This window comes from Strigops habroptila, chromosome 5 (assembly GCF_004027225.2).
Source record: "Strigops habroptila isolate Jane chromosome 5, bStrHab1.2.pri, whole genome shotgun sequence".
Classification (NCBI taxonomy): Eukaryota; Metazoa; Chordata; class Aves; order Psittaciformes; family Psittacidae; genus Strigops; species Strigops habroptila.
The window spans coordinates 69,488,822-69,516,509 of record NC_044281.2 but is presented as its reverse complement, the minus strand read 5'-3'; the positions used below and the strand labels follow the sequence as shown (position 1 = coordinate 69,516,509).

General features: G+C 46.0%; 1 protein-coding gene across 3 annotated transcripts in view; it reads left to right on the top strand.

Annotated features, from left to right (window-relative positions):
- SH3PXD2A (SH3 and PX domains 2A) overlaps positions 1-27,688 on the top strand; it is a 265,696-nt gene that overhangs the window by 75,225 nt on the left and 162,783 nt on the right. The gene's annotated exons all lie outside the window — the stretch shown is intronic.

Here is a 27,688-nt window from a genome sequence, read left to right as displayed (position 1 = left end):
CCAGCTCTTCCCCAAAGGTCTGTAAAGAGAAGCTGGGATGGGAGGGCTTAGTCCTCTCCAGAAGCATGCTGTGGTCCCCAACACTGTTTGCAGGCAGAACAGCTGCTCCAGATGTGTGGGGAGCACAGCTCCAGGGCTAGCAGGGAAGCAGGGAGTTGGAAAGCAGCAGCGCAGATACATGACACAAGCATTGGAGCCACAGTAGGGCAGCCTGGCAGCCTCCACGGGCCTTCTGGAAGGCAGCCCCAGGATTGGGGTTTGCTCTCTGCAATGCCCTGTGCTGCATCCAGACCTTCTGCAGCCAGGGGAAGGTGGTGTTGGCCTCCATTTCCAACCTGGCGTGAGGGAGAGCGGTCCAAGCATAGGCTCTCTTTCCAGCTGTGCCACCAACAAACTCGCAGACAAGTCACTTTGTGAAACCTCTGTATGATGAGGATGGATACTGCTGGTCTGTCTTTCTTGCTGGAAAACATTTTGAGGTTCTTGAAAAGCACTGTACAGGAGTGCAGATTGCCTTAGGTGAGGTGCTGTAGGAACATCTCTGTCTGCAGGTAATCGTTGTTCCTCCTGTGTTGACTATTGATGGCCCATTTCTTTGCCCTAGAAAAAATATTGGCTGAATGCAAATGGCTGATGCTCAGCCTGTGTGCAGTTCTTAGCGATGAATGTCCTGATACATGGGTGGGTGATACTTGCGGGGGATGAGATACATCCCATATGCCCATTACAACACTTCCTACCCTTCCCACCCTCCAAGAACGCAAGGGAGATGGTACTGCTGCGTATCCTTGAGGGGAAGAGTTATATCTGGAAAACATTTGGGTTGACTTAGTATCCCAAAGAGAGAAGCTGCCAGAATAGAATAGACCTCAGCTGTATTTAATTTAAAATTTTTGTGATATACGTTCTACTTTTGATATAGAATCTCTGCCTCTCTCTTGATGAACCACTGAAAAGCCCATGTTGCTTTACCCGGGAACAAGGTGACTCAGCTGAATGTCAAACAATGTCAAACTCCGTTAAATAAACTAGCTGCCATAATTAGAATCCGCATGGCATTTCTGCAGCTGGAACCGTGGATCACTGAAGCGAATACCTAGCTATAGACTGAGAATTAAGAAAGAGCAAGGCAGATGTTTGTACTTAAATCCTACTTTTATAAAAATGTTATGATTTTGCTTGCTTGTTATGGGCCTGATTTAGCCAAGCTGGTGTGACTCTGCATGCTGGGTTCTGAGTGCCTGGGGTTTGCCCGTGGCCACTTCCAGGCTTGGGCAATTTCCCCCCATCAGGTCTGGTTTAGGAAGTTGACTGATGCCAGCGCATGTCTCTTGCTTGTCAGCAATGCTGGTGGTGCTCTCCTGAAATGAAAGCATGATCTGAGACTGAGAATTGAGCCACCTTTGCAGGTCACTTTGCCTTAGCAGAGGGCATACAGGACTGGCTGACAGGTCACCTGTAGCATGGTGGAGCCTGAGCAGCTACTGCTCCATAGGTAGAAGTGGGGGGTAATGGTACTACCTGAATCTCCTGCTGCAGCAAAGGGCTGGAAAGGAAGAACTTGAGGGATGGCCACAGCAGGTTGGACCAAAGGGCCACCCAGTCCTGGTGGTGGCCTGTTGTGGGTCCTGAAGGATCTCTTCCTTTCTACACCCTGACTGTTAGCAGTCGCAGCAGGGGTTGGGAGACCCAGGACACTCGGTCTGTTTCGGGTGTGGAGAAGGAGAAGGTGTCTAAAACAAGAGATGAATGACCTTTGGGACACCCTCCTGGACTATCCACGATCATCTGGGTGGCAGACAGGGCATGCAGAGGGTCTTGTTGGGTGAAAGCAAGCTCCTGCATCTCCTTCCCACAGGGAAAGAGCTAGTGTGTGGCTCCACCGTCACCCCAGTAGCATCAGGAACACCAGTCAGATGTGCATCTGGAGCAAGCGGCTGGACTGTCCAGATCCTGTTGCTTGGGCACAGTTGTGCTATGTCTCGCTTACCCCGTACCAAGCAGGGATGGTGATGCATGATTTAGGAGGAAAACAAAAGGTGTCCCACTGCCCTGTTCTGCCCCCAGCTGTACAGCTCTTCCCCTCCCACTGTATGCACAGATTGTAAATCTCCTGGGTACTAGAAAATGGTTTGCTGCAGGTTTCATCCCCACTGGGGTGCAGATGGCTGCTGCTTTTCTGACCTGTTACATGTTGGCTGTGATTTTTGCTTTATGCACAGACAGTAGCCCCCTCTGCACTCACCACTGCTGTTTTGGGGTGGTTGTATAGTTGCAAACTACTGGGCAAGGTTTCTCCTCCCTGTTGGGACAATCAAGCTTAAGTATTTGACTGCTCTGGAAGTCTTTTACCTGTAAAAACCAAGGAAAGTGTAGCAGAGTTCAGTGCCTCCAAGGGGAGACCGTTCTGGGTTCAACAGCAGGCAAGTCCAGTTTTTCTTTCCTCTAGACACCTTTATCTTAGTTTTAACAATTTCTTTCCCCCACTTTCCCCTTACACAAGTAAGGATGCTACAGCTTTCAGTGCCATGAAGAGAAGCAAGGAAATAATAAACCGTGTCAGGTAGTCTTGTGAAAGGATATGCTGTGGATAACTTTGTAGTTTTTCTTACCTTTCTAAGGGTCACTCCCCTGCCTTCAATTTTTCTGTGAGCTTTTTTTTTTTTACCTTAACAAGAGGGCAAACTTGATATTTTTCCTCCTTTTCCCCCATTTTATCTTCTTCCCATGAGTTTTCCATTTCTTCTCTCTGATTTCCCTTTTTCCTGTTGGAAAAGTTTGCACCAGGGAAGGTGAGGCAGAAGAAAACCACATAAGAAACCCTGTTTGTAGGGTGGCCAGAGAGCATTTCTGTAGTTGGTGGTATGAGATTTTGGGTTGGGAGGACGGAGGGAGACTGTGGAAGAATTCGAACAAAATTGGCTGCAAATCCCCCTTTCTAGAGTAAAGATGGCTTGTCACTGTAAGAAGACACAGATGAAAAACTCTGTTTGGCTGTACCAGTGTGGCTGTTGGTTGAGCCCATTTGCAATGCGCTGATTTCTCCATCACCTCTCCTGGTGCAGATCTGAAGAGCTATCTTTGCAGTGTGGACTTGAAGCTTTGCTCCCTCCCTGTCAAATCCTTCAATATCTGCATTGGCAGAGAGAAGAGGTTATGGATTTGAGTTCTCTGTTTCAGGAATGTTGACATAATTAATGAAGGAACTTCAGCTGGAAGGAAAAGACTGGTCTGCTGAGCTTCTGAAGGACAGGGTGGCAAATACAAATGGCAGAGACAGGGTGATGCAGCTCTGGGATTAACAGTTCTGCTGTGGTTGACTCAGGACTCAAGGGCTTGCATTGTTTTCCATTTCTTTTGGCACCAAGTGGAAAAGCCATCTGGAGACAAAGCTGAAGTTGGAGGGATGTCAGCTCTTCTTGCTCCTCTGTGTCTTCCAAAGTGTGGCCTTGGGGAAAACACACTGTACAGCATGAAATCATCCCATCGTGCTGCAGCTCCCTGCTGTGGAGAGAGGCTTGGGCTTTCCATGGCATGGAGGGCTGGGCATTGATGACAGCCCCCTGCACTTTCTACCCTGATTCCAGCTTGGTCCCTGCCTGGACTTCAAACAACTTTGAGCCCCGCTAAAAAAACTAGGAGGCTTTTGCATAGTTCTAGAGGGGGAAGATCCTCGCAGGGTGCCTGCTCTGCAGCTTCCCTGCTGCCTGGAGAGGGAGACATCCCGCTTGAGGAGGCTGCTTTGTTTGCCTCCTTTTCCTCACCCTAGGGAAGCTGAGTCCTATCCCAGGGGCACTAGGAGGGTCGGTGCAGGCTGCCCTACCAGCTTGGTTAGGCAGCTGTAGAAGCAACACCCCAGCTTGGCTCCTGCTTTCAGCACTTGAGAGCCTCTGCCAGAAAGGCACCTTTTCTCTTCCTTTCTTTCCCACTTGGATTTTTCACCTCCCTTGATTAGGGCAAGGAAAAAGGAAACCATCCTTTTCAGGGTGCATGCTGCCAGTAGAGCTTGGTGGCTGTGTCCCAGGGCACTGGGAGGGATGCCAGCTTGGTGGATGAGATGTCAACCAGCTGTTGTCTGGCCCTGCTGAGCCCTGATGACCTGCTTTCCCCCTGAGAAGAGAAATGCCCCGGCACCATCTCAAAGGGGTCACTGGGGCTTTCTCCTTCCTCAGCCCCGAGGCAGCGGGAACATGTGATGCCTGCTGAGGCATTTTAAGGACGGGCAGCACATACAGGGCGGCAGGAAGATCTCTGCAGGTTTGGCCCTGTATTTGCTCCCAAGCTGTGCTACATGGATCATGCCAGCGATGGTGGGTGGGGAGCAGGGTGAGTTGCTCTGTGCTGGGAGGGCTTTACCTGACTACTCAATGTCTGCAAGGCTCCCGGTTCCCCCGAGGAGCCCCAGCCTCTCCTCCTGCCCTGTTTCCCCAGCAGAACAGGAGCCAGGAGCGCGAGCCCCATCCCAGCCTCATCCCATGTGTGAGTCAGGATGGCTGCGGGAAGGGAGAGGTGCAGTCGCAGAGGGCGCGGGAGGCCACCCAGCACCGCCCAGACACCTGGGGCTGCCCGAGGGTGCCGGCAGGCGGGGAGTGCTGGCAGGAGCCTCCCCATTTTGCACAATGCAGGAGGATGGGGAATAATCTCTCCCCAACGCCAGCCGGGACGTTTCTTGCCTCCGTTCCTGCCACTGCAGTGGGGAAGGAGATCTGCCGATGAACTGCATCCCAGGTGGATATGTCTGCTTTTTGGTTTCGGTTTGGTGTACTGGGGTGTGTTTTTCCCTACCTTCCCTTTCCAATGCTCTTGGGGAAGCGGAAGCTGAGGAGAAAGGCTTGAGCAGGTTTGCAACAGCAGGATTTCATCCATGGTGATGAGAGCAGCTTTTTTCTTCCTCTTGGTTGTGTATGTTCCAGCTTTGCTCCTTTTGTTTTGCTCCGGGCTGGAGCAGGAACAGCATTCTATTCAGAGATCTTAGGTGGTTATTCTTGCACTGAAGCAGAGATGATGGGCTCATCCAAACAACCAGCACCATGGTGACCTTCAGATCCAGTGGTTCATGCTCCACCTGTGTAAATCGAGAGCAGGATCAGCAAAATTAGGATGTGGCAGTGTGTAACTTTGTCAAAGGTGTTCAGCGGTGGTCAGCGCATGTGAGGTGTTTTCAAAGTTTGTTCTGCCCACCTTTTATAGTAGGCTGTTTTCTCTTTTGGAAAGGCGCTTGCTAGCTGGGCATTTAAAAGGAAATGCATTCCCTCTCCTAATTCCTAGCTGGATTTTATGTGCAAAAATGTATTTAATTTCAGGCTTTTTTTCCATTTTTTGACTCTCCTCTCCTGCAGCTGAGCCAAGGCAACAAGGTGTTAGTAAGTGATTTTAACTTTTCTTTGGAGTCGTTTTCAATTCCTGACCTAAACAGAAATGAGCAGTGTTGCAGCAGTTCAGAGCCAGCCAAAAAGAAGCTTAAAGGTTAAAAAAAAAGAAAACAAAAGGAAGGAACTTTTTATCTTGAACCCAGTCATATCTTACCTTCTAGATTAAAATGTGAATTAAGTTATTTTAAACAGTGTTCCTTTAATATGCAGGGGTAGTCTTGCACACATAATAGCACACACACACAGACTCTCAGATATCTGATTTGCTGAGCTTTACCTATGTAACACAAATAACCGAAACTCTGCTGTGCTTTCCTGAATGTGAGGCAGCAAACTTTCTCAGATGGAGAAATAGGGGCTCTGCCCCCCATCCCCTTCCACCTACCTGCAGTAAATCAGTATTGAGGTCTCTTATCCCCACTTTAGAGGAGCTGCCAGGTGGTAGGGAGGTGACCCATGGCACTGTGACGTTGGATGCTGGGGCTTGACCACCTCTGGAGAGCTTTTGCGGGACTACTCCATAATGCAATATAATTTCCTTTCAATATACATATTTTTAGTTTTCCTGCCTGTTCTTTAAAAAGGGAGAGTGCCTCCAGGTTGAAAATGAACTTATATTTGAGGCAGGGTAGTGTGTTAGCGAGACGGCTAACAGGTCCTTGGCTTGTTTCCACTCCAGCTTATTTAAGACTTGGGTGATGCTGAGCTTCTGGCGAGCGGCTCTTCAGCAGCTCCTATTGTTTGAGAAAGCGTTTTCTATTGTTTCTTTCTATTTTCTGCCTTGCTAGAAGAGCTATTGTGGAAAATTCATCTCCTGTCTCTCACAAGAGGAGAATGGATTTCCTGTCGGCTCTGAGCTTGAAGGGAAAGCAGGGGCTGCCGGGAGGAAGCGGCTGTTCCTCGGCCTGTTGAGGGGGGCAGGCCTATTATTTTCTTCAGGCTCCATAGAGATATTTTTAGGGTTTAAGTCTTTTCTAGTTGAAAGACGAAGTTGTCAACTGTGAGGTCATAGGATGCCCTTAGGCTGCTTCCCATTGAAGAAGCTGCGGAAAAGGCAGCCGCCAGCGGCCGCCGGCTTTCAGAGCTGCCCACAGAGGAAGGGGCTGTAATGAGCCCCCTGTAATGGAGTGCAGGGGGGCTTTTGGCTTTGCATGCAGAGCCTGCGTAAAAGGCATCATCAGGCCTTCTGGAGGTCTTTGGGCATTAATAGAGCATGAGTCAAAGGCCTGATTTCATTACAAAAGGAAGAAAAAGGGGGATAAAAACTCTCAGTCCTGGCTTCCGCCCAAGTACCTGGTCCTCTTCCCCCTCTTTCAGTCTCTTCTGAGTCTTTTCTCAGTGTGCAGATCCAAAATCCACTGGTTGGCAGCTGAAACAAGAGACTGGAATAGGAAAAACCTATAGAATAGTTTTTAGGAGTTTGTACCTGCTCTTCTCACAGAGGTTAAGAGCTGCTATTTTGCTCAACCAGAAACCACCTCTGGGCAGAGATCAGCATACGCAGAACATGACGTGCCTCTCATTAGACCATTTGATGAGAGTTTTGTAATGATCAAGCCACAGTTCCAAGGGAAAACAAAGACTGGAAAGAGGGTTTGGTCTGGGTTTGCTTGAAGCCAGAGCTAATGGGGATTATTTATTTTTTTTTCAGTGCTGGATACTAGACCGAGAAGGCCGGGGCAGGTTTTCAGTGCAGTGTGGCTGCTCGGGCTCCTTGGGGAAATACACAGACGTTTTTACTCAGAAATTAGTTGGATTTTGATTCTTGTTTTTAAAGGCAATAAATAAACACGATTATAGACTTGAAAAGCTGAGCTGCATTGGGCCCGTCGTTTCCTCAGGCAGCCGTTCCAGATGAGTGTGCCCTCTACTACTATAATTACTTTTTAAAAATAACTCTGCAAGTCTGTAATCTAAAGTGGGTGGTATGTAGCAAGTCTGAGAGCATTCAACCCACAGGCTGGGGAGAGGGTGGCTTTATATAAGGGTTTGCTTGTCTTCATCTCTGGGTTGAAATCTGACTTTTTCCCACAATCCATCAACAAATGGCCCATATAATGAAAGTGCTTTTTAACACAGGAGTCAAGCTTGCCAGGGACTCGGATGGCTTTGCAGCCCCACAGGCTCTAGATATTCCCTCTGGATGTTACTTCTCTGCCTGGTCTGGTCTCTGTTGTATTCAGATTTAAGCTGCCTGGGCAATAGAGGAGAGCAGAGCCCAGCTGAGATTCACAGCTAAGTCATAGTCTAGACCTCTGCTCAAATCTGTTTTCAGCACACTTTGCCTTTTGGCTGGGCCAGCTGATTTATTTATATACTCACATGCTTAAAATAGGTTGTGATTATTTTTTTCCTGTGGATTGGAAACAATGAACCTGGGAATTTGCTGCGTGATCACACATGATTTCTCCTTTTTATCTATCTATTAAGCTTTTTGTATACTGATGTTCTGAAGTGTGGTGCGTTTGCAGACCTCCCTGCTCCACAAGGCAGCTATTTTCAGGCTCTCATGACCACCTTTGTCCTTACTCATAAGGGGATCTTTATACTCAGGAGCAGAGTGAGGGAATATTGTGGGTAGGGATTTGCCAAACTGAATCTATTTCCACTATAATGGAATATCCCATGGCAGTATCTGTCCTCCTGTGATCCTTTTTTTTTTTATTATTTTTTTTTTTTTAGAGTTTTTATCCTGTTTAATGGGAAAGCTGAGGTGGAGAGAGGGAAATAATGTGGGAATTAGAAAGAGGAAACCAAAGGTAGGTAGACGAGGAAAAGAAAGTAGGTCCTAGAAGTGGGAAATTCAATCCTCTTGAGCTTCTCCCATTCAGAGAGGTGCTAATACAGGCCCCAGGCTTGTACTCAGGATGGAAGTAATTAATGTTTGCTCTCAAATTTCCTTGGGTCTGAAGTTAAGCACTTTCACCATGTCATTTTCTATCAGGGTTTTGCCACCTCTAAATAAAGAGCAGAAAATTACATTCCTTCTGCTTTCACATCCTAAGCATCGGCAAGTTCAGACTTGCAGGTTACTTCCCATATTCAGGGCTTGGAACAGCACAGGGCTGACATGGAATAAGCGAAACATTTACAATCCGTTTTGACCCTTGATGAGGTTTTATTGGAGGTGTTGAGGCTGGTGGGCAGGCTTCAGTTTTTCAAGTGCACCATTAGATGTGATTCCCACCAAATTCTTCTAACTTTTTCCAGCTCTTCCCACCGAACACAGGATAGCCTGGGTACCCTCTCAGGCAAGCAGTAAAGCCATCAGACTGGAGTACAGGGTAAAGGCATTTGTGCCTATTCCCACTAGGCAGTGTTGTCACTGCTGGTCTATTTAAATCATTAGATGCGGAGAGCAGGAGGGAAATTATTCCTATCTTAATCCCGTCTCCTACAAAACAGAGCAATGCAGAATTGTGTGTTTAGCAGATTTCCTTTTGGGAAGAGAAGTCTCCTATAGATAATAATCCTTTTAGCAACATCTCCAGCGAACGAGGCTTTGTGCAAAGAACAAAGAAGTCATCGCAAGCTTGAAATCTGCCTGGATATCCTGAGCGCACTCGTGGCTGTGTGCAGGCAGGAAGCTGTGTTAGTCTGGTTTGGATGTTTGCTCTGAAGTGGCATAAACAGAGTGTTGGGTCTCCTGGGATCCTGATCTGACCGTGGACCAGGGAATAGCGGTTCTTCTAAGCTGCAGCTAGAAGAAGGACTGCCATAGTCATGCAGCGCTGTGCCCGTGTCCCTGACTGTCCCATCTCCCCTCTGGCCAAATCCATCCTCTGAAGATCCTGGTTGGATGGATGCGCCGGCAGCAGAGATGAGCGGTGTAGCCACAGTAGATCTAGCACACATGGGTGTTAAGCTGCCAGCCAGCAGGGAACTCATTTCCTGCACAATTATGAAAACAGCTGATCTGTGACATTTTAAGAAGGGGGAGAAAATACAGGGCAGGGGAAGGAAGGCCCCGGCTACATAAATATTTACTTTTGCACAATGTCTCAGCTACCCCCTTCTCCCAGGGGCTGGGAGAAGAAGGTTGCTTGCTGCTGGCGCTGGTACGTGGTGACAGGGGACGGAAGAGCCACCAGTGGGTTGCCCGCAGCTGGAAGAAGCACACTCTCTGCAAGCAAAAGCTGCTCTGCTGGAGTGTAATACTGCCCTGCTTGCCCCCCTGCTCCCTGCTGCATCCCACAGCCAGGGATGTGCTGCTGGACCACCAAAAGCTTGCTTGAACCACCTGCTTGGGCCTCTCACTCCTTGGTCTTGTTCTAACGAAGCCAAGCTAGTGAGGTACGATTGCTAGTGAGGTATATCCCTGCTCCTTCCCAGAGGGCAGCCTTGGGAAGGAGGGTGAGGAAATGAAGGCATAAGGCTTTCAGGGGGCAGATGAGGTGTCAGGATCTGGGGACTGCAGCATTTCGTGTGATGCCACCACCATGTCACGTGCCCACCACCAGCCTGAGCTGGAGCAGATGTGAGCCAAGTTGTGTGCAGGCACTTGGTAGATCTGATTGAAAAAGGCCCTTGAACACAGGTCAAAAAAAGACCCTCAGAGACAGTGAAAAGTTTTTCTTTCGATCATGTCATTGTTCACCCTGACATAATCCCAGTTTTCAATTTTTTTCCCTCACCATAAGCAAAAATGTTATTTTTTCCAGTCCTTTCAAAGAGAGGGTGAATTGACATACTCTGGTTTACAAATGCTGCTCAGTTGTCCTTTCTTTAGCCCTCCTCAGCTGGGGTGGTTAGTGCAGTGCCATGTAGATGCTGTGTACATTTGACACAGTATCTGACTGCTGGGGCAGCTCTAAAATCTCTCCCGTGTGTACTCAGTGGGTGGAAGGAAGGCTGTGGTGTGCTTTGCCTGAGTCCTGTTAGGTTGTGTTTGTAGCCAGGTTTGCACTGTCTAAACCATGTTTCTGCAGTACAGAGGTCCGAGACATGTCAGCAGGGGGTGGCCTGTATGTAAGGAGATGCAGTGGGTCCCAGTAACAGTGACACTGATCTACTGGTGGGTCTTGGTGTATTCTGCTCTGCCGGTGGTGTCTAGGAAACCAGAAGACTTGGAATAAGTGGGATTCAGAGATTTGTTGCATGTGAATGGTTGATGTGGTGACAGAGGTACCTCCAGCCTGTTCCCCTCCACCCCTTTCATCAAGGAAATACTGGCTAAGCTCACTCCCTAGAACATGCACCATCACTCTGTGAATAAACACAAGGGATTTGTGTTGTGGGTTAATTCTGCTGCTGGAAACCAAACCCCATCTGTGGTCAGATGGCATCTTTTTTCTTGGAAAGGGACCAAGGTTAAGAAGACAAGGAAGGCAGGTTAGTTAAAATATGTCAAAGGCTCTTGGGTATAAGTAAAGACTATAAATAAAAGCCTTTTAACTTGGAAAAGAACTTTAGAGTGATATGATCAAGTTCAATTTAGTCCAAATACTGCTTTATGCCATTAAGCTGTTATCAAGTTTTGGTTCAATTGCAATAGTTTTATGGCTTCGGTGCAGTGGGAACAGTTGCAGCCTTTATGCAAGTAAAGCATTTCCCCTGAAACGTTTGCCACGAAGACTGCTGTATTGTATAGGAACCTAGGAATGAAACTGCCTAGAAACAAATAGCTGGGAAGGTGACCTCCTCTAGCTCTTTTCTTTCTCCATTCCAGAGTAACTGCACAATCTAAGGATTTATATTGTGAACAATGAAGGGATTTAAATGAGGTTTACTTTTACATCCTTGTTAATGAATCCTCAAAGTTAGTAATAAAAGCTGAACATTTTTACTTATTTCCTCTTAAGCTGCAAGCATGTCTCATTCAGCAGTGTCTTGAGATGATTTGTCAGGATGAGAAAATAAGTCACATCCCTCTTCCTCTTGGGATTAATAGGGAACTACAATAATCCGGTACCCATAATGTTATTTCAGTTGGGTTTGCATAATCGCCTGGAAATGGTTATACTCAATGCAGTACTTTATAATGATGATGTTTCATCCTTTGAAGTTAGGTTAATTCATGTCATAGTGTCAGATCTGCACAAATAATAAAACAGTTCCACACACACACGATTTTTCTTAACTGGCCCTCATTTTCTGATCCAAGTTTTACTATGGTCGATTAGAAGTGAGTGGATTTTAATGCTGTTTCTGCAGCACGAGCACAGCCAGAAAAGTCTCATCTCACATTTGGTGTATTTACACATCAGTGTGGCAGTGGGTTTAGGAAGATCCTGGTGTTTCTAAGGAGTCTTGCTGTGTGCATGCCTGTGCTCGAAAGCTCTGCTGCAGAGCATGAGTAATTCCACCAGAATCACTGAAGCTGACCCTCTCTGTGAGCTAAGGTTTTCCACAGGCATCTGGACCCTTATTCCTGGCTTACATTAGAGAAAGCGAGAGAAATCAGGCCCCCGTAATTACTTACAAGCTGTGAGCTGGGCATGTATGTAAATATTTTCAGGGTCACAACTTAGCTCTTTATGTTTAATATACTTTCTTATTAGTAATAATTTTTGAAGAGATTGAAAATCCCACCCATAAGTTTCTGTAGCATCAAGCCTGCTCAGCCTTGACCTCTGCTCCCGATGGTATCATTGGATTTACTGTTGACTTCAGCAGGAGCAGTCTCAGCGGGTCCGAGGGCTTTTGAAAACCCTTTTGCTATGTTTTTCTGTATAAAGCCCATCACTGTAGCTGACAGATTATATGACACTAGGGTTTAAAATGACTTAAGAATGAAGTCAAACTGATAAGAAGGCTAAGATGTAATAAAGCTAAGCAAAGTAAATTTGCTTTCTTTCTAAGACAAAGCGACTTTCACAAGGTTCTAATTTTCTCTGGCCCAAGTGGAAAAACAACTGAGTTTGGTTCATTCTGCATGTTCAAGCTGGGCATGTGTCAATGCTGCTCCTGTGAAGCCCCAGAGATGACATCCTGCACCCAGCACTACGTGTGGGCTTACCCTGAGCACATGGGAGCAAGTGAGGGGGGCTGATGGGGGGCTGGAGCCCACTAAGGGAGCTCAGTTTCAATTTCTCTCTGTCCCCCCACCCATAGTGTGCCATCTTGAGTATCAGCAGTTAAGCCCATGTTTAGTCATTAATTGAGCCCAAGATTCATCCAAGACTAGTTTCCCCACTGCCAGAGGTGCTTTACAAGTCGGAAACAGAAGCTCTGGGGACTCAGATGGAATATATAGGGTCCAAATCCACCCCCAGACTTTCTGCACTTCTTTTATTGTGGAAAAAGAGAGACAAACTAGAATTGCCATATCCCCCTGTGACATTAAAAGGATAAATCCATAAACGTTGTATAGCACTCAAATACTGCAGCACTAAAGTCCTTCTGTAATTACCTATGCCCAATTGGTGCCTTTATTGCTGTGCTTATAGCCTCCATGCTCACATCTGTTTGCAGATGTCCTCTGGAGCAGGGTGGTCTCTTGCTGTAAGTGATGATAAATTCTTTGCTCTTATGGATTAGATTATTCCTTACAAGTTGTTCTCTGTTTCACTGGAGGTCAGCTATACTCATCATCTGTTAGAATTTTTTCCACTGAGCCCCACTTTGGTTTTCGTAATTAAACCAGATCCTTTGTTCCGTGGTGTCAGCAGAGAGGAGTGTTCCTCCAGGCAGCCATGAAGACAAAAATGTGCGGGAAAGGGTGTTGTATCTCTCTGTGGCTTTCTGCTCCTCTTCTCCCATCGTCAGCTCCCCACGCACGATGCTCACTCTGCAAGGTGGTTGTCTCCTTCCCATACTGTGCATCCCCCGATTCACCTCCCCTTGAAAAGAGAGTCCAGATGTTATAATCCTCTGGTAAGCCTTAAAACTGGCAGGAATTTTGTGTTTGTTTCCCTCCTCCTGTTTTGTTTTCATAAGCCTATAGATTGACTTTATTTCTCTTAAAGGTTTCTAGGCCAGGAGACTGCTATTCATCCACTTGTAATTAAAGCAATATAGGGAATTAGGCCTTTCACAGGGGCAGTGCTAGTGATGGCTGTGAGTGTTTTTGTTAGTTTTCCTCCCTTCTGAGCAAATGGTTGGAAGTGTGAGTTGCAGCTTAAGCTTTTTAATTACAGGGGAGTAAAAATTACTATATTATGGTGAAGTGATTTCTTTGCAAAGGATAAAATGTCTCTTGGCTGCTGCCGTGTGCAATAGCATAACTAAGAGAGGATGTCATCCTCAGAGGACAGGAGGGTGCTGGGTGCAAGGAGGGAATATGCATTTCGGCATCAAAGGGCTGAGACAGTTGGTGGGGCAGCATGGGGTGATCTGTGGCTTTTGCAGTACAGTGTGAAGGAGGGGAGGTGGTGGGAAGCCTGATCCCTCCTCCTGGCAGTACCCAGCTGTTTTTCACAAGAGTCTGGTTTAGATCAGGCTGCCCAAGGCATAGTTTCTCTTGATGTTAGCACCACGCTGAAAGAGTGAAAGAGCGTTGGGTGTAGGGTTGAGAGCAATCAGGGAGAGCTAAGTACTGCTCTTCCCAGGCAATTTACAGTCTCTCCCATTTTGTCCTACTTCAAAGCAATGCTCTTGGACTCATAAAACAGCCTCATGCAAACAAGAAGCTGGTGCAGACAGGGTGTAGGAACTTGCCATTTGCATATGGGGATCACAGACTGGACTTTTTCTGGATCTTGGGGAAAGCAGTGAAAGCCTTCTTCCCAAAAATGTGAAGGATCTCAAGAGCAGGTCTCAAGCTGACCCAGGGAAGCAGCTGGCTTTTCCGCCTGGAGTGTTCAAATTATTTCAGGATAGTTTTACAGCGTGAAAAGCTCCAGCAGGAAATTTTCAGAAGAGCCCAAGTGTCATCTGACCCCGGCTCCTGTCTTCTGAAGTGCTGGTGTGTTCCTGGTGTGTGTTTGTTGTGTGTTTGGAAATTTGACTTCTGTTTCAAATTGGTTAGCTATTTTAACACAATGGAAGGAAAGCTATTAGCCTGAGTGTCAAGAGCATCACTACACTTGCAGGAAAACCTGTATTTACCCATGTGTCCTTGGGGAGAGGGGATAATCCTCTTCAGTCTCATTAACTGCTGTCTCTTCCTTCTGTCCTTCTTGCACGTAGCTTGTTTCCAGCACAAGGACACAATTTCTCTTGGCTTCCTCAGCCCCATGAGCCGCATATAGGTCTTTGTGGTGCTGTGGAATAGCGAGCATGGGTGTTTGTGCCCCATTCTGAAGTCCTTTGGGTCCATCTCAATGCCAGCACATGATGAAGGCACTGTCCCCTCCACACTCCTCTCTTTTCTTTAGTCATCTATAGCCTGAGTCGGTCCCCCAGAGCCTCACTGATGCTGCATGTGTTTGTAATCCTGTGGCGTAGCCAGGCTGGGTTCTCACTGGCAGCAATGAGAAATCGGCTCCGATATCTCTCAGTTTCGTTCTGACCTGTGCTAGTCCCAGGGCCAGACTCTGCTCTCATTAATGGCTTCATTTAGAAATGTGTGCTTCCCTTTCTGCAGTGTTTCCCTATTGCAGTGCCTACACAGGGATAAGAAAGAATTTTTCTTTTCACTGTTTGCGATGCCTGAGGTTCTCAGGGGCTCTGGATTTGTTCTGTGGTTTGTTACTAATGCACATTTCCTAGGGGTTATGAGATGATCTAAAGCAACCTGACTTGTTGAGCTGACTCAGAAGTGGCCCTCCTGAATCACTCTCAGGCAGCTGAGCTATCTAGAGAGTTGACTGCAGGGGATTGATCTGTTTGTTATTAAAACCAAAATGATCTGCATGCCTTCAGAAACATCAGAAGTAAGTTCTTTGTTTTGTGAGTATTTTCAAAAAGGTTATTTCCTATTTGTCCTCTTTTGCCCTTCCCTTATGCCCTCTTTATCAAGTCATAGTTATTTAATTAAACTATCTGAAATGCATCTGGCTTGCCCTCTTGGCACATGAACAAAAATTAATAAAATGTGAATTAAAATAAATAACGTGGAAAAGTGTCATCCAAAGAAAAATTAAAACCAACAAACAAACAAACAGCCCCTCTCCCAAACCCACCATCTGCTGAACTACAAAAGAAACACCTGCGAAAACGACTCATCTGGTACTTGTCCTGGGTAAATAACATGAAAAAGAAGGTACTTGAAGCAAGATTTGCGTATTGACTCAGAATGATTTAATGATCGGCTTGAGATTCAGATGGCTCCTCTTTCAGAGAAGGGAAAATAAGAAGATTGGAAAGTGCATACTTAGGAAATGATGAAGATGTGTGTGTAAGCTAAGGCTTGACACAGCATTAGTGAATGGAAAAAGTCCTTTTAATTCCCCTACCCTCTGGATAAGGTCTTTAAGTTACCAGGCACATTGCTCATGGTCCTTTGCCCCCTGTTGGTCTTCTCCTTACTGCATCCCTTCCTCATCATGTCAGAGAGCAAAATCGTTGGAACTGGTCATTGCTTGAGTGTGTGCTAAGGTAGGTTTACTGAAATCGTGGGCTTTGACCAGGTGAAAGGGGGAAAACACAGTGGTAAATCAGATCTAAACTTTTATTCATGTCCTAAATATACCGAATGTGCATCCTCCTCACTGTAGTGCATTGGAGAGATGATTTTGGATTTGGACTGCCTGAGGAGTTGAGGAGTCTCCATCTTTGAAGGTCTATAACTACAGGTTAAACAGACTTCTTCAGTAGTGCCATAGGAGAAGGTGATTGTGCCATGAATCAGAGTAATGGATTTGGTGGTCTGCTGGGCTTCCTTCCAGTGCTGTATTTATGTGATTTGGTTATTTGGAGCCATACTGTGAAAATATTAGGATGAAGATTAATTGGACATGAAGGGTCGGTAGTTTGTGGCTATAAAATCTCGACCTCAAAAAGAAGAATCTTAGTCTACCCAGTAGTAGAAACTTCTCAAGATCTGGTATTTTCCTAAACTACTCCAGGTTTTTAATCCAAACCCCATGATTTCTGGACAACACCCTTCTGATTTGTAAGTGGCACAAACATAATTCTTGACAGCACAACACCAGTCCCTCAGTTGAATGTGCTCTTTGAAGTGTACACGTATGAATATTGCATTCAGAAGGTCTCATGTCACAGAGCAATCATTGTAGCAGTTGCAAGAAATACTTTTTATTTCCTCCTCTGTCTATAAGGAAAAGCCCAGTCTTTCAAATCCATTTGCAACAACATAGTTTTATGTAACACAGTAGGTAATACTCTCTTGTGCATGTTGCAAAGGAGTGTGGTGGAAAGCTCTGCTGCATGGTGCGGGCTGTTGGATGCCTGAGAAATTTCTCTGCTGGGCTCCACTGGTCCTGCTTCTCCCCTCTCCCCATCCCTTCATACGCAGGACTTTCCCAGTGGCCGAATCTTACCCAACGTTGCTGTGGCAAGTGCAGCATCACCAAGCTGCTGCACAGGCAGCCTTTAACACTGTGTATTTCTTTCAGTCGGGCAGTTTCGAGGTATGACCTGGATTTTGTTTTGCACAGGTTCCCAGTGTTAATTCAAGTGCTCAGCACCTTTCTGCTATGTATTAACTTGTTCAAAAGCCACAGTAGAACTGAGCATTTTGATTGTGAGCAGATTCATCTCAGGTACTGTTCTGTGTTTGTACAGTGTCTGGTACAAACACTGGGAAAAGAAGCTCTGGGAAAAAGAAATATTTTGGAAAATATCATCAGGTTCCTCGTAGAAGGACCACTCCTCTCCAGCCATCACCCCCTGCCCTCACGCCGCTGGTTGGGAAGTGGCATTTTCACTGTGCTGATCCTGAGAAGGGACCCACTTTTTCTTACCCTGCCCAGGGAAAAAGTGAGGGCTCATTCTGCTCAAATCAGCACGGGAAAATATTATGCGGGGTGAGGCTGAATTCCATCCAAACATAAATAGAGTAGCATGCCCCAGAATATCTTTTCAGTCTAAATCTTGCTCAGCAGTTGAATGTCCCAAGTACCAATAAAGTCACTGACTAATGAACATTACTCAGTTCCTTTGGGTGCTTGGCTAGGGGCACTCATAGTTTCCAGTCATACGATTACTCCTTTTTACTTTAAGCCATCCTGTTTTCCTTTAGTCTTTCAGCCTTAAAGAAACATTGAGCAACTCTGTGTTCTGCTTCTTAATGGCAAAGTCAAGGGATCCCAGAGACGCGGATCTTTCTGGCCTCCTTTCCTGCTACCTGGAAACACCTTCTGTATCTTTGGTGCCAGCCGAAGTGTTAGTTTTCTGGTTTATTTTCCCTCACCCTTTCTGAGTCTCTCTTTCTTGCCCCTTTTCCACTGGAACTGGAAACAAAATTGGGATTTTCTGAGAACTGTGTCTCTGAGATAGGCAGTGAGATGAATCAGCACCAGGACATTCGCTCTGCACACTGGATATTTGATGAGGAGAGAGGAAGGGATTAAAATCTGAATCTGAACTGACATTCAGCAAATTATCTCAGTAAAAGCCTTAGGGAAGGCCAGCCCCAGTTTCTGGACAGTTCATTCTTGTGTGCCCGTGGAGCCAGCCTCTAGATGAATCATTAGCCTGGCACATGGGAAGCCTTCAATTCAATTCCTTGTGGTCTCTTACCCGGAGGAATAAATGTCTGCACTGTACATCTGAACGAGACCTGTGAGTCCTTGTGCAGTCATTGATACCTTGTTGTGTGTCATTCATGACTGTAGCATAGCCCCAGTGCATAGTGACTTTCAGCATCCTGTCACGTCTCCAGGGAGTCATGCCTGGTGGTGTGTCTTTAGATGGGCAGTGGCTCTGCTGAGAGGTCTTGCACTCCTGTACCAAGTGGAGCTGCTGGTGGTGTGATTTCAAGTATGCAAACATTGCCTTAGGTAAATTCACTCTTGTTGTACCACCAAAATACAGGTACACATCAGAGGGAGGCCTATGGATGTTTTAGGTAGTTGTGTGACCCAGGAACTTGTTTCATACCTTAAATCAGAATGTGGGTCCTTGAAATGGTGGCTTGAGCTGCGCTGCCAAATGCAGTCATGAGCAAAGCCAGATCAGCTTTTTTAATCTGGCTTAGCTCTGGGTGATCTGTGTAGGTCCTCTGGTGGGGAGACATGTGTGGCCTGCTTCCTAAATCTGGCCTGAGTATTTCTTTTTCATAGAAGTAACACCAAAGTACGCTTGGACTATATAGAAGCTGCAATTGAAATTTACTGGATGACAGTGTCTGCAATAATCTACAATAGCTGACATATGCCACAATCCAATTTTGTGGCTGTGCTATGCTGACATTTTTGACTTATTCCATTGTGGGCATTGCATAAAAGTATCACCCGTCAGTGAAATATCTCCATCTTTGGAGTCTAACACAGTGAATTTTGGCAGGCAACACTACACCTCAGATTATGAGTAGGGATAAAGAAGAATCCCACATCCAATTGACCATGGCAAATCCAATTCAAACTGCAAAGGGATATTTTTCCTCCCATTAGGCAGAATGTGATTAATTTCCCATGTGGAAAATTGTTCAAGACAGACATGCTCGTAAATTATGGCATGAGAGATCCTATTACTACAAGCTCCATCAAAACCTACTGTGCCTCCCGAAATAGCAATAAGAAGATAATTATATTGACAGCCTTTCTTGGTATTTGATGTATGACTGACATAGGCTGTAAGCTTATTTTCAACCAGATTGGAGCCTTCATTTAAGGATAGATGCTTTGGCATTTGTGGACATTAACAATAATCCTTGGTTTCTGACAATTAAATGTGTTACAGGAACATTTTTAAAATAGGGGATTGAAAGCCAATAGGTGCAAATGAGCCCAAATGATGAATCCTCTGGGGATGAGGACTTGAAAACTTAGTATCAAAAAAGAAATGTGGTTCTACCAGCAAGGATTCTTGAAGGATCTGTTCTAGAAGCTGTGCTGTTCAACCCAGGATCTGCAAAGGAGAGTGTGAGTGATACAATTAACTTAGCTGATCACAAAATTGACTTAGGATACTCAAATTTGGAGCTGACTGCAAAAAGTTGGAGAAGGATGTCATGATGCTGATGGTAAAAAGGCAGTTTTGTGTTAGAAAGCACAAAGCATTGCTGGGGGGTGGGAGGAAAAGACCACTGCAATCTAGGAAGGAGATTTCAGTAGTTCTAAGGATGTTACCGTGAAACTCAACAGTAAGCAGCAGTCAGAAAGCCAAAGGTGGTGTTAGAAAGAATTAGGCAAAGAATGGGGAACAAAACCCAAAGCTTCGCCTGTGAAAAACTATCATTTCCCCACATCACGAATACAGTGTGCAGGTCTGGTTGTTGCCTCTCAGAAAGGGTATGTAATAAAGTAAGTTGTGGAGGAGGATGGCAGAGGGGGTTACAGAGGTGAATTGGCCTCTCTATGAAGGGAATAAATAGACTAAAAGTCTTCAGTCTGGAACAAAGGTGATGATTGGGATAAGAGGAGAAGTTTGTGAAGCTCAGTGAATTTGAGTGAGAAGGACATTATTATTCTATTTCTCAGAATGCAAAAAACAGGTGCAGGCTGTGAAATTTGGGAGGTGAGCTTAAAGTGAACAAAAGGAAGTATGTCATCACATCTTGTGTGATTAAATTATGACACTAATTTCCAGAGGACTCTATAGGATCCACAGTGGGCTCGAAAATGAAGTTTCTAGAGCAGTTCCTGTAGGATGGAGCCAGCACTGGTTGCTAAAAGCTATTTTCTAGTTCTGGAAAAGTCTAACCACTGATGTGCAGGAATGGGGAGTGTGTATAGGAAAAGGATCCATTACACATGTCCTGTTCTTGAATTTCTTGCCTACCTTTTACTGGCTACACTTGTAGACAAGGGAGCTGGACTACACAGATCTTTGACCTAACCAAAGGTGACACTCTTACATTGCTGCAACAAAGTGGACTAAATCTTCTGACCCTTTTTTAGTGTTATAACTACCAGTGAAGTTGCATTCTTGAATTGGAGCAGCTAAACACATAGATGGTGATCCTCCATCTAGAAGTGGAGGAGATGGCATCTGTCCATTCTTGACCTTCTACTTGGAGACCACAAGTCTGCAGGCTGGACCACCTCAGAGGGGTTATCTGAGGTACCCAATAGTGGGACTTTGTACCTCTGGCCAGCCCTTCATAGCACTGCACACCAGGACACAAAGGCAAACAGCTTTTGGGGAGCTGCCATTCCTGTGTGGTGGCACAGGGAGAGAAAGACCAGTTTGTTTGGTGGGGTGGATTTTGTTAGCAGCCAGTCCTGTTTGGCGGCTCAGTGTCTCCGTGGCTTCAAATGCAATTAATCAGGGCCCGAAAGGGTAATTATCAGCTCACATTCGTAATTCAGATTTCTGTGCCTATTCATGTTACTGTTTTTTCTTTAATTTAGCAATAAAGTTGGGGTTATTTTCATGTTTTATGCTGCTGGCCCAGCCATCCTTATTAAAAACAAAAAATAACAAAACATTAGTTTCCACTTCACATTTTTTTTTCTTCTCCCTGGGAAATGAAAAGGCCATATTAACTGTAAAAGGGAAACGAAAGCGCGCATAGTCCTAGGATTCTGCTGTCACCTTGGCTAAAGGCACTTTTCCTTTCATGGGGTGAGTAATTGCTTAGAGCATTAATCCCTGAAAGAGGCTTTTTATTTTGCAGTGGGTGAAGCTGCTGACATCTGACAGTGTTGTTTCTTTCTTTGATCAGACATTGGCACCTTTCTGAACCCAAGAGAAGGTGAACCTGGAAAGCTGGGGATGCTCAGCACCCTCCACCCTGAGCTCCAGGGCAGCTCTGTCCTTTGGGATGCTCTTGTACCCTTAATGCTGCGTTCACGCGCACACAGAGTAACCAAGAGACATTTTTCAAGGAGATTGTCCTCAGCTGTCTTCTGGCATCAGCAGGCACTGCTCGTGCCAAATCGCATGTGAGTGTAGTTTGGATTAAGTGGCCTGAGCTGGAAATGGCTGAAGTGCTCACACATAGAGGAGCCGGGTGTGAAGGAGGCTGGTTATCTGATAAGTAATTATAAAGTCATTTCCCTGCTTCTGTGCATCAGCTGAGCCATGATAACTGCTGGTGGGAGTGCTCGTAGTTGTGCAGTCAAGGTGGAGCAATGTGAGTGAGCTTTGCTGTCCCTGGGAGGCTGAGTGACTGGACACTGGCCTGTGTTGGTGCAGGCTACTTGTGCCCACATGGATCACCATGTCCAAAGGAGTGGGTTAGCCATGCATCCATCAGCTCGGAAGGGGCAGTAGGGGTGGCTTCATGGTCAAGAGTTAATGAAGAGGTGCTGCTGGGTGGCCTGGCCACAGACCTGACCCAGAGGCTGTTTCTCAGGTGATGTGGTGGGTTGAGCTTGGCTGGATGCCTGGTATCCACCAAGCTGCTCTATCACTCCCCTCCTCAGCAGGACAGGGAGGGAGAAAATAAGATGAAAAAAACCTTGTGGGTCAAGGTAAAGGCAGTTTAATAAAAGCAAGGGTTGCACATGGAAACAAAGGAACTACTTCCTATCAGCAGGAGATGCCTGGCCACTTCTTGCGAAGCAGGGCTTCAGTTCGTGTAGCTATTGCTCTGGAAGACAAATGTCATAAATAACAAATGCCCCCCTTCCTCCTCCTTTCTCTTAGCTTTTATTGCTGAGCAGATGTTGTATGGTATGGAATATCCTTTGGTCCGTTTGGGTCAGCTGTCTCAGCTGTGCCCCCCCTCCCCCCAAGACCTTGCCCACCCATAGCCTGCTGATGAGTGGAAAATGTTGGAGAGTTGATGCTGTAGAGCACTGCTCAGCAGAAGCCAAAACACTGGTGTGTTACCACCACCTTTCTGGCTACCAATACAAAGCACAGCACTATGAGGGTTGCTATGGGGAAAATTAACTCCATCTCAGCCAGACCCAATACATGTGGCCAGATCACACGTCCCAACTGGGTTATTGCACCGCAAGCTCAGAGGAGGCAAGGGAAGGGGTCCAGGTCTGATTGTGGAGTCAGTGCTGGGAGGTGCAAACATGACTGCACCTAATGTGGTGGAAATAAAAGTGTCCATCTGTCTTCTCTGGTAACACACAGAAATCAGTCATCCCTGTCTTAAAGCACATGCTCATGTGCTTTGAGATCAACAGTAGCTTTATCAGGGATCAGAGCAGGCAGAGAGAAAATCCCTACCAGAGATTGTCTTAATGATACAAAAAGGTAAGATCTACTAAACCAACGTGTCTGGAACCAGAGAATTATGCCTGTGGTTTGAGATGGGGTTGAGATGGTGTCTTGGCCTGCAGAGGAGCTTCCTGACTCAGAGGCTGGCCAGCTTCAATCTGGTGGTTTTTCGACAGCTTGCTTCTGTGCCTATCACCTACTGACAATTCAGCTTAAAACTAGTGAGAAGTTTTGCCTGGAGGACGCCAGGAGAGCACTTCCATTTGGAAAAAGAGAACAGTGCTCTGTTTTGCAAAGCACAGGGGATTTAATTTCTGAATGCTGCTCTCTGAAACCCTAGCTGGTGAGTTCCAGCCTCCGACAAGCACAGACACCCAGTTATGTTTGCCACCATGCTGTTTGTTTGTTTAATTTTTGTGTTAATTGGTGCCTTCCAAACACCACAACTGCTCTGAGGAGCACTGTCCCTGCCAATCTCACTGCTGAATTTCACCTCCTGTAATGTGGGACCTGTGTACCTGGCAGACCTAATCAAGGTCTTCCACAGGAGAGAGTTTTGCCTCATTTGTGGCAGAAATTGAGGATTTGTTTTTTATTAGAATAAATGTTTGAACAGAAAGATTTTCTGGCCCCAGTTGCCAAGGTAGATGTATTTTCATTCCTCATGTGATTAGCAAGAGTGATCTTTAGACTGGCTTTATTGCTTTCATTAGTGTGTGTTCATTTTGTGACCTCATGAAGCCAAATTTGCATCCCTACCCTTCAATTTCTACCTGCAATGGTCCTGCAAGAGTATATGCCATAGCACCACGTTATTGCATGGCCTTCCTCCTAGTAATAATAACTTTGATCTACATGGTGTGAGCGCAAATATTATTTTTTTCACAGCTCCAGTTCTCAACCAGCTTAAGGGTGGAGTGTTCCAAGCAGTGTTATTACCAGGCCGGCCAAAGGATGTGGCTAGGACCTTACTGTGCTTTTCCAGTGTAGTTTGGCAAGGGTGTGGTGCAAATCCATCACCTTCCAGTGACCTTGCTGCAAGGTTTTCGACCGCAGTGGTTGTAGCTCAAAGGCTGCCTGTTGGCGAGGCTGGTGCTTGGCCCAGTGTCTGTGAGGTTGCGTCTCAGGCTCAGTGTCACAGCAGTGGATGCATTACTGACAAGTCTCACAAGAACTTATGTGCAAAACAGTGCAAATGTTTTAATAGGCTCAATTTGTTTAGGCTCCTGCTTTCAAAGATTGAGGTGGGACCATATGGTCCTTTCCTGAGGGTCCTTACCACTGAGTGTCAGTAGAAAGACTCCTATTGATTTCAACAGACCCCAAGCGAGCAAGGTGGTACTTGATGTGTTTTTGTAAAGAGCAGAGGAAGAGTTCAGTTAGTGTAGCTACACAAACATGGTCTTGCTCTTCGGGAAGAGCAATTTCATGGCTAAAGTGGCACAGAGGCATTTGAGAGGCTCTTGCCTTTTCCCACTTTGTGATCAGGAGCTGGAGTAGCTCAGATGATACCAAGCATGTTCACCAGCAAATATGCCATACAGACAGGAGCTGCTGGTTCCCAGACTCATTGGATCCACATCCAATGAGTGTTCCACATCCTTCCCACACTGGCCAGGAAATTAAAGTTACTCTTGAACATAGCTCTGCAGACTGTTTTATGGACCACTAGTGATTTCAAAACCAGAGGTCAGGAGCCACTAACTACAAAGGTGACAACAAAACTGGCGTCAGCTGATACAGGAGGAAAACCAAGTGTTTCAGCAGTGAGACATAGTGGTTGGTGTATCTGAACAGTTTGTTATAGAGTCTAGATAGTTCGATTGTTGTTTAAGCTCTGATGTTTCTGTATGTTAGATGACTTGGTCCTGGCATTCTGGAAATGGATCTTTTTGGAGGGTGGTCAACAAAATGCAGGGTGCAGTGAATGTGTAAGTGTGCTCACTCTTACCTTAGGGGAGAAGTATACATAGGCAACGGTGATGTCTTGGATCTGCATGGGCTTTCCTGTCTTTCTGTGCCTTTTGCTCCCAGTGTAGCAAAGAGGGGGACACTCCTGCACCCTCTGTGTGAGGAAGCCTTGCTGTCTCATAAGGCAGTGTTTCTCAGATGTTTTGAAAACATGACCCCTTTTTGGCTCCTCATCTCTGTGGGACTCAGAATTATCATCAGATTGGTTCCTCCAGGTGAGGGTGTGCCAGTTGCCGGTGTTACTGGCTGCAGGTATAAATACCATTCTTCCTCTTCCCTTGGACAAACTGACTGCTTTCTGCAATTAAAAGCAGTTGGCTGTTTGCACACTAATGTAGCACTTGGAACCAGTAATTACAAATGAGTTCATTTTCCACCTTGGGGAAGCTGAGGTCTCTGGTTCAAGGAGGCACCAGTTTCACTGCCGACGTTGAAGACTTTACTCACTGAATCAACAGTCCCAACATTTTGCAACCACTCACAGACAAGGAAGTTCAGTTTTAAGGGATCCAGGGAGTTGTGCTCACACTGAGATCCTCTTGTGTGTGGTAGGTACTTTACTGTGCTGCGTTCTGGTGGTAAAGTTGGTTTAAGCAGGTTGATGCATCTCTTCAGGTTTGCTGGTGCATACAGGCCAATGCACAGAGAGCCACACCACAGTAAGAAAATTGTAAGGATAGTTTTGTAGCATTTTTGCCTACCCTTCCCAGACCAAACACTGCATAATTTGCCTATACCATGATTCCTGCCTTGTTTTGGAGGGGTGGGAGATTTGCAGCTGGGGCAGCTGAAGAGGAGATTAAAGGAGCAATGGGTTGTTTGCGTGATAGCAGCAGGACATAGAGCAACATCAAGTAGCTCTTGGCTTATGCAAAACACTGTACAAACAGTAACAGAGCTGTTAGCTTGAGATTTGCACCTCATGGTCCCCATCTGTCACTCCTGAATTTCAGCATCAGTGCTCATGGATTTTCTCCTTCTTCCAGCTGTGCCTGCTGCTTGAATTCCCAAAGTCTATACTAGCAAAGCTGTCCTAGAGCTGATGCAGTTGTCCCTGGAGGATAGTAGCCACTCCTACAGACTCCTGGCAAAACAGCCAGGTTCAGAGGTAGGAGCTCTTTCCTGGTAGGGAATCCAGCCTCGCCTCTTGTCTGTCTTTGGTTTCCCCTTGTAATTATTCACATAAAGGCACATTCTCCTTATCAGTTCTAATGGAGGAGAATTTCTCTTCCTGGTGATATTCTTCTATACAAGCTCTGTTACTTCCTATGCTTTATTGTTTCTTGCTGATTTTCTTTAACGTTGCAACTTATGCACATTAAAAACAGGATCCAAGAAGGACACCCTCCCCGCTATCCCCCATATCTCAAGGCAATGTTGTTATTGCTTGTGTTGGCTTTCCTGGCTGCCCCAATCTGTCTCCATCACCTCTTGTCACCTTCCATAGTAATTCCTGCTGATTATCAAAGGCCTTAATCAACTGAGGCCCTTTGGCAGGCAAGTTCAGCCAACAGTTCTGACTCTGTCACAAGTTTTTACTTATTAAAAAAGTCCTCCCCCCTCCCACCAGTGGAAACACTATGAATCATTTCCCTCCCCTTTCTTTGTTAGGAGCAAATGCCATCAGTGTTAGGACCCTGGCACTGGCTTTCTGACTCCAGGAAATCATGGATGAAAACAATCCATGGAAACTGGGATCCCCAGTAAGACATTATTTTGTAAGGAACACACCTCTTTCTTGGCCACTGTCAGATTGCCATCTCGTTGACAATCACATGCACTTCCATGAGAAACATCAAATTGCTCTGCTAACCCATAATGTTGTGCTGTAAATCATCTATTTTACATTGCAAGGTCGGCAGTGCGTATTTAAATGCTCCATTTGGGAGCTGTTGTGTGACAGGTACCTGATAGTTTTGGGCAGCACTCTGAGGTGAATGTCACCACTTAAATGCATTGAGGGGAATTTGTGTCATGTCTGATTGCACATCTGTGCTTCTTCAGTGTATAAAAATAGTAACAGCTATGTGTAAGGAGGAGAAGCCTTCACAAAAATACTTGCGGAGCAAAATGGTGTTAGTTACACTGGAGGAAGCTGCATAACCCAAAAGGAGAACCTGTAACTGCACGAGGACTAAATTCTTTACTCTTTTTTACCCACGCAACCCCAGTGTAACTGCAAAAAGAGTCTGACCTCCTCTCATAAGCAGACTCAGTATCTGAGAAGTCGATCTTGGGTTGAACACATTTCTTGGCAATATATACACAGACCTAGTACCTCTCAGGTTCTCAGGTAAAAAGAGTGAACCAAGAGCACAGTAACAAGAACAACATGAAGAGGCAGAAACGGGAGCTCTCCCTGCTCCTAGGAGACAGCTGACTGACAGAGCCTCCACAGCTGGAGCTTCTGTAGTCAGAGGCAGCATATGTCTCTTTTAAACATAAATCAGATGAGACATTACAGTACTTTTAATATACCCATTACTCTTCAAGCTGTCTGCTGTTGAATATTTGTCATATAGCTTGCTTTGCGTACTGCCTTCTGAAGTGTGGTGGCTGTACTTGAAGTAGAAGACTAAATGTGAGCATGCATTTGTCCGTCACCCCTTTGACAGTGGGTTTGGGCTCTTCCTAACTTTCAACACATGCTCCTTGCATGAAACAACTGGTGTCCTTAGACCAGTCCATCAGTCAGACATCCCTTGAGAGGAGACTCAAGCTCAGCAATCAGAGAGTAAGAGCAAGAGGTGATCTGTCTCTGGCAGATTTGGAAAGGAGCTAACTGGGAATTTTGGTGCCTCCCTCTTGCCCCTGCCACAGCTCCCATTCACTGCCTGGCTCCAAAGAGCAGCAAAGCTGGCAGCTTGGGGCTGAGCCACTGGCACAGTGGTGGGAAGATCTTGAAGACATCTCTAGAAGGTCCTGAGGCCTAGATATGCAACACATCTCCTTGGCAGTGAAAGGTATAATTAAGAGATTTGTTTTAGAGGCTGTCTTAGAGCTTAGAAATCACCCATCTAGGGCAGTAGGTGCTGTGATGGCTGGCATCTGCTATGATTGTAGGGTCTGTATAGGATATGTTCACCTCCCTTAAAGAGGAAAGACTGGATTCTCCTGCTGGGCATCCACTTGGGGAATTACAGTGCTTCTCTGCCTGGTCATGTCTTGCCTCCAGACTGTGCTCCACAGTGCCACGAAGCCCACCAGGAGCTGGGCTTCTTCCCTGCATGAACCACGTCTTTGACCATTACAAAGCATTAGGCTATGGATCCTTTCTG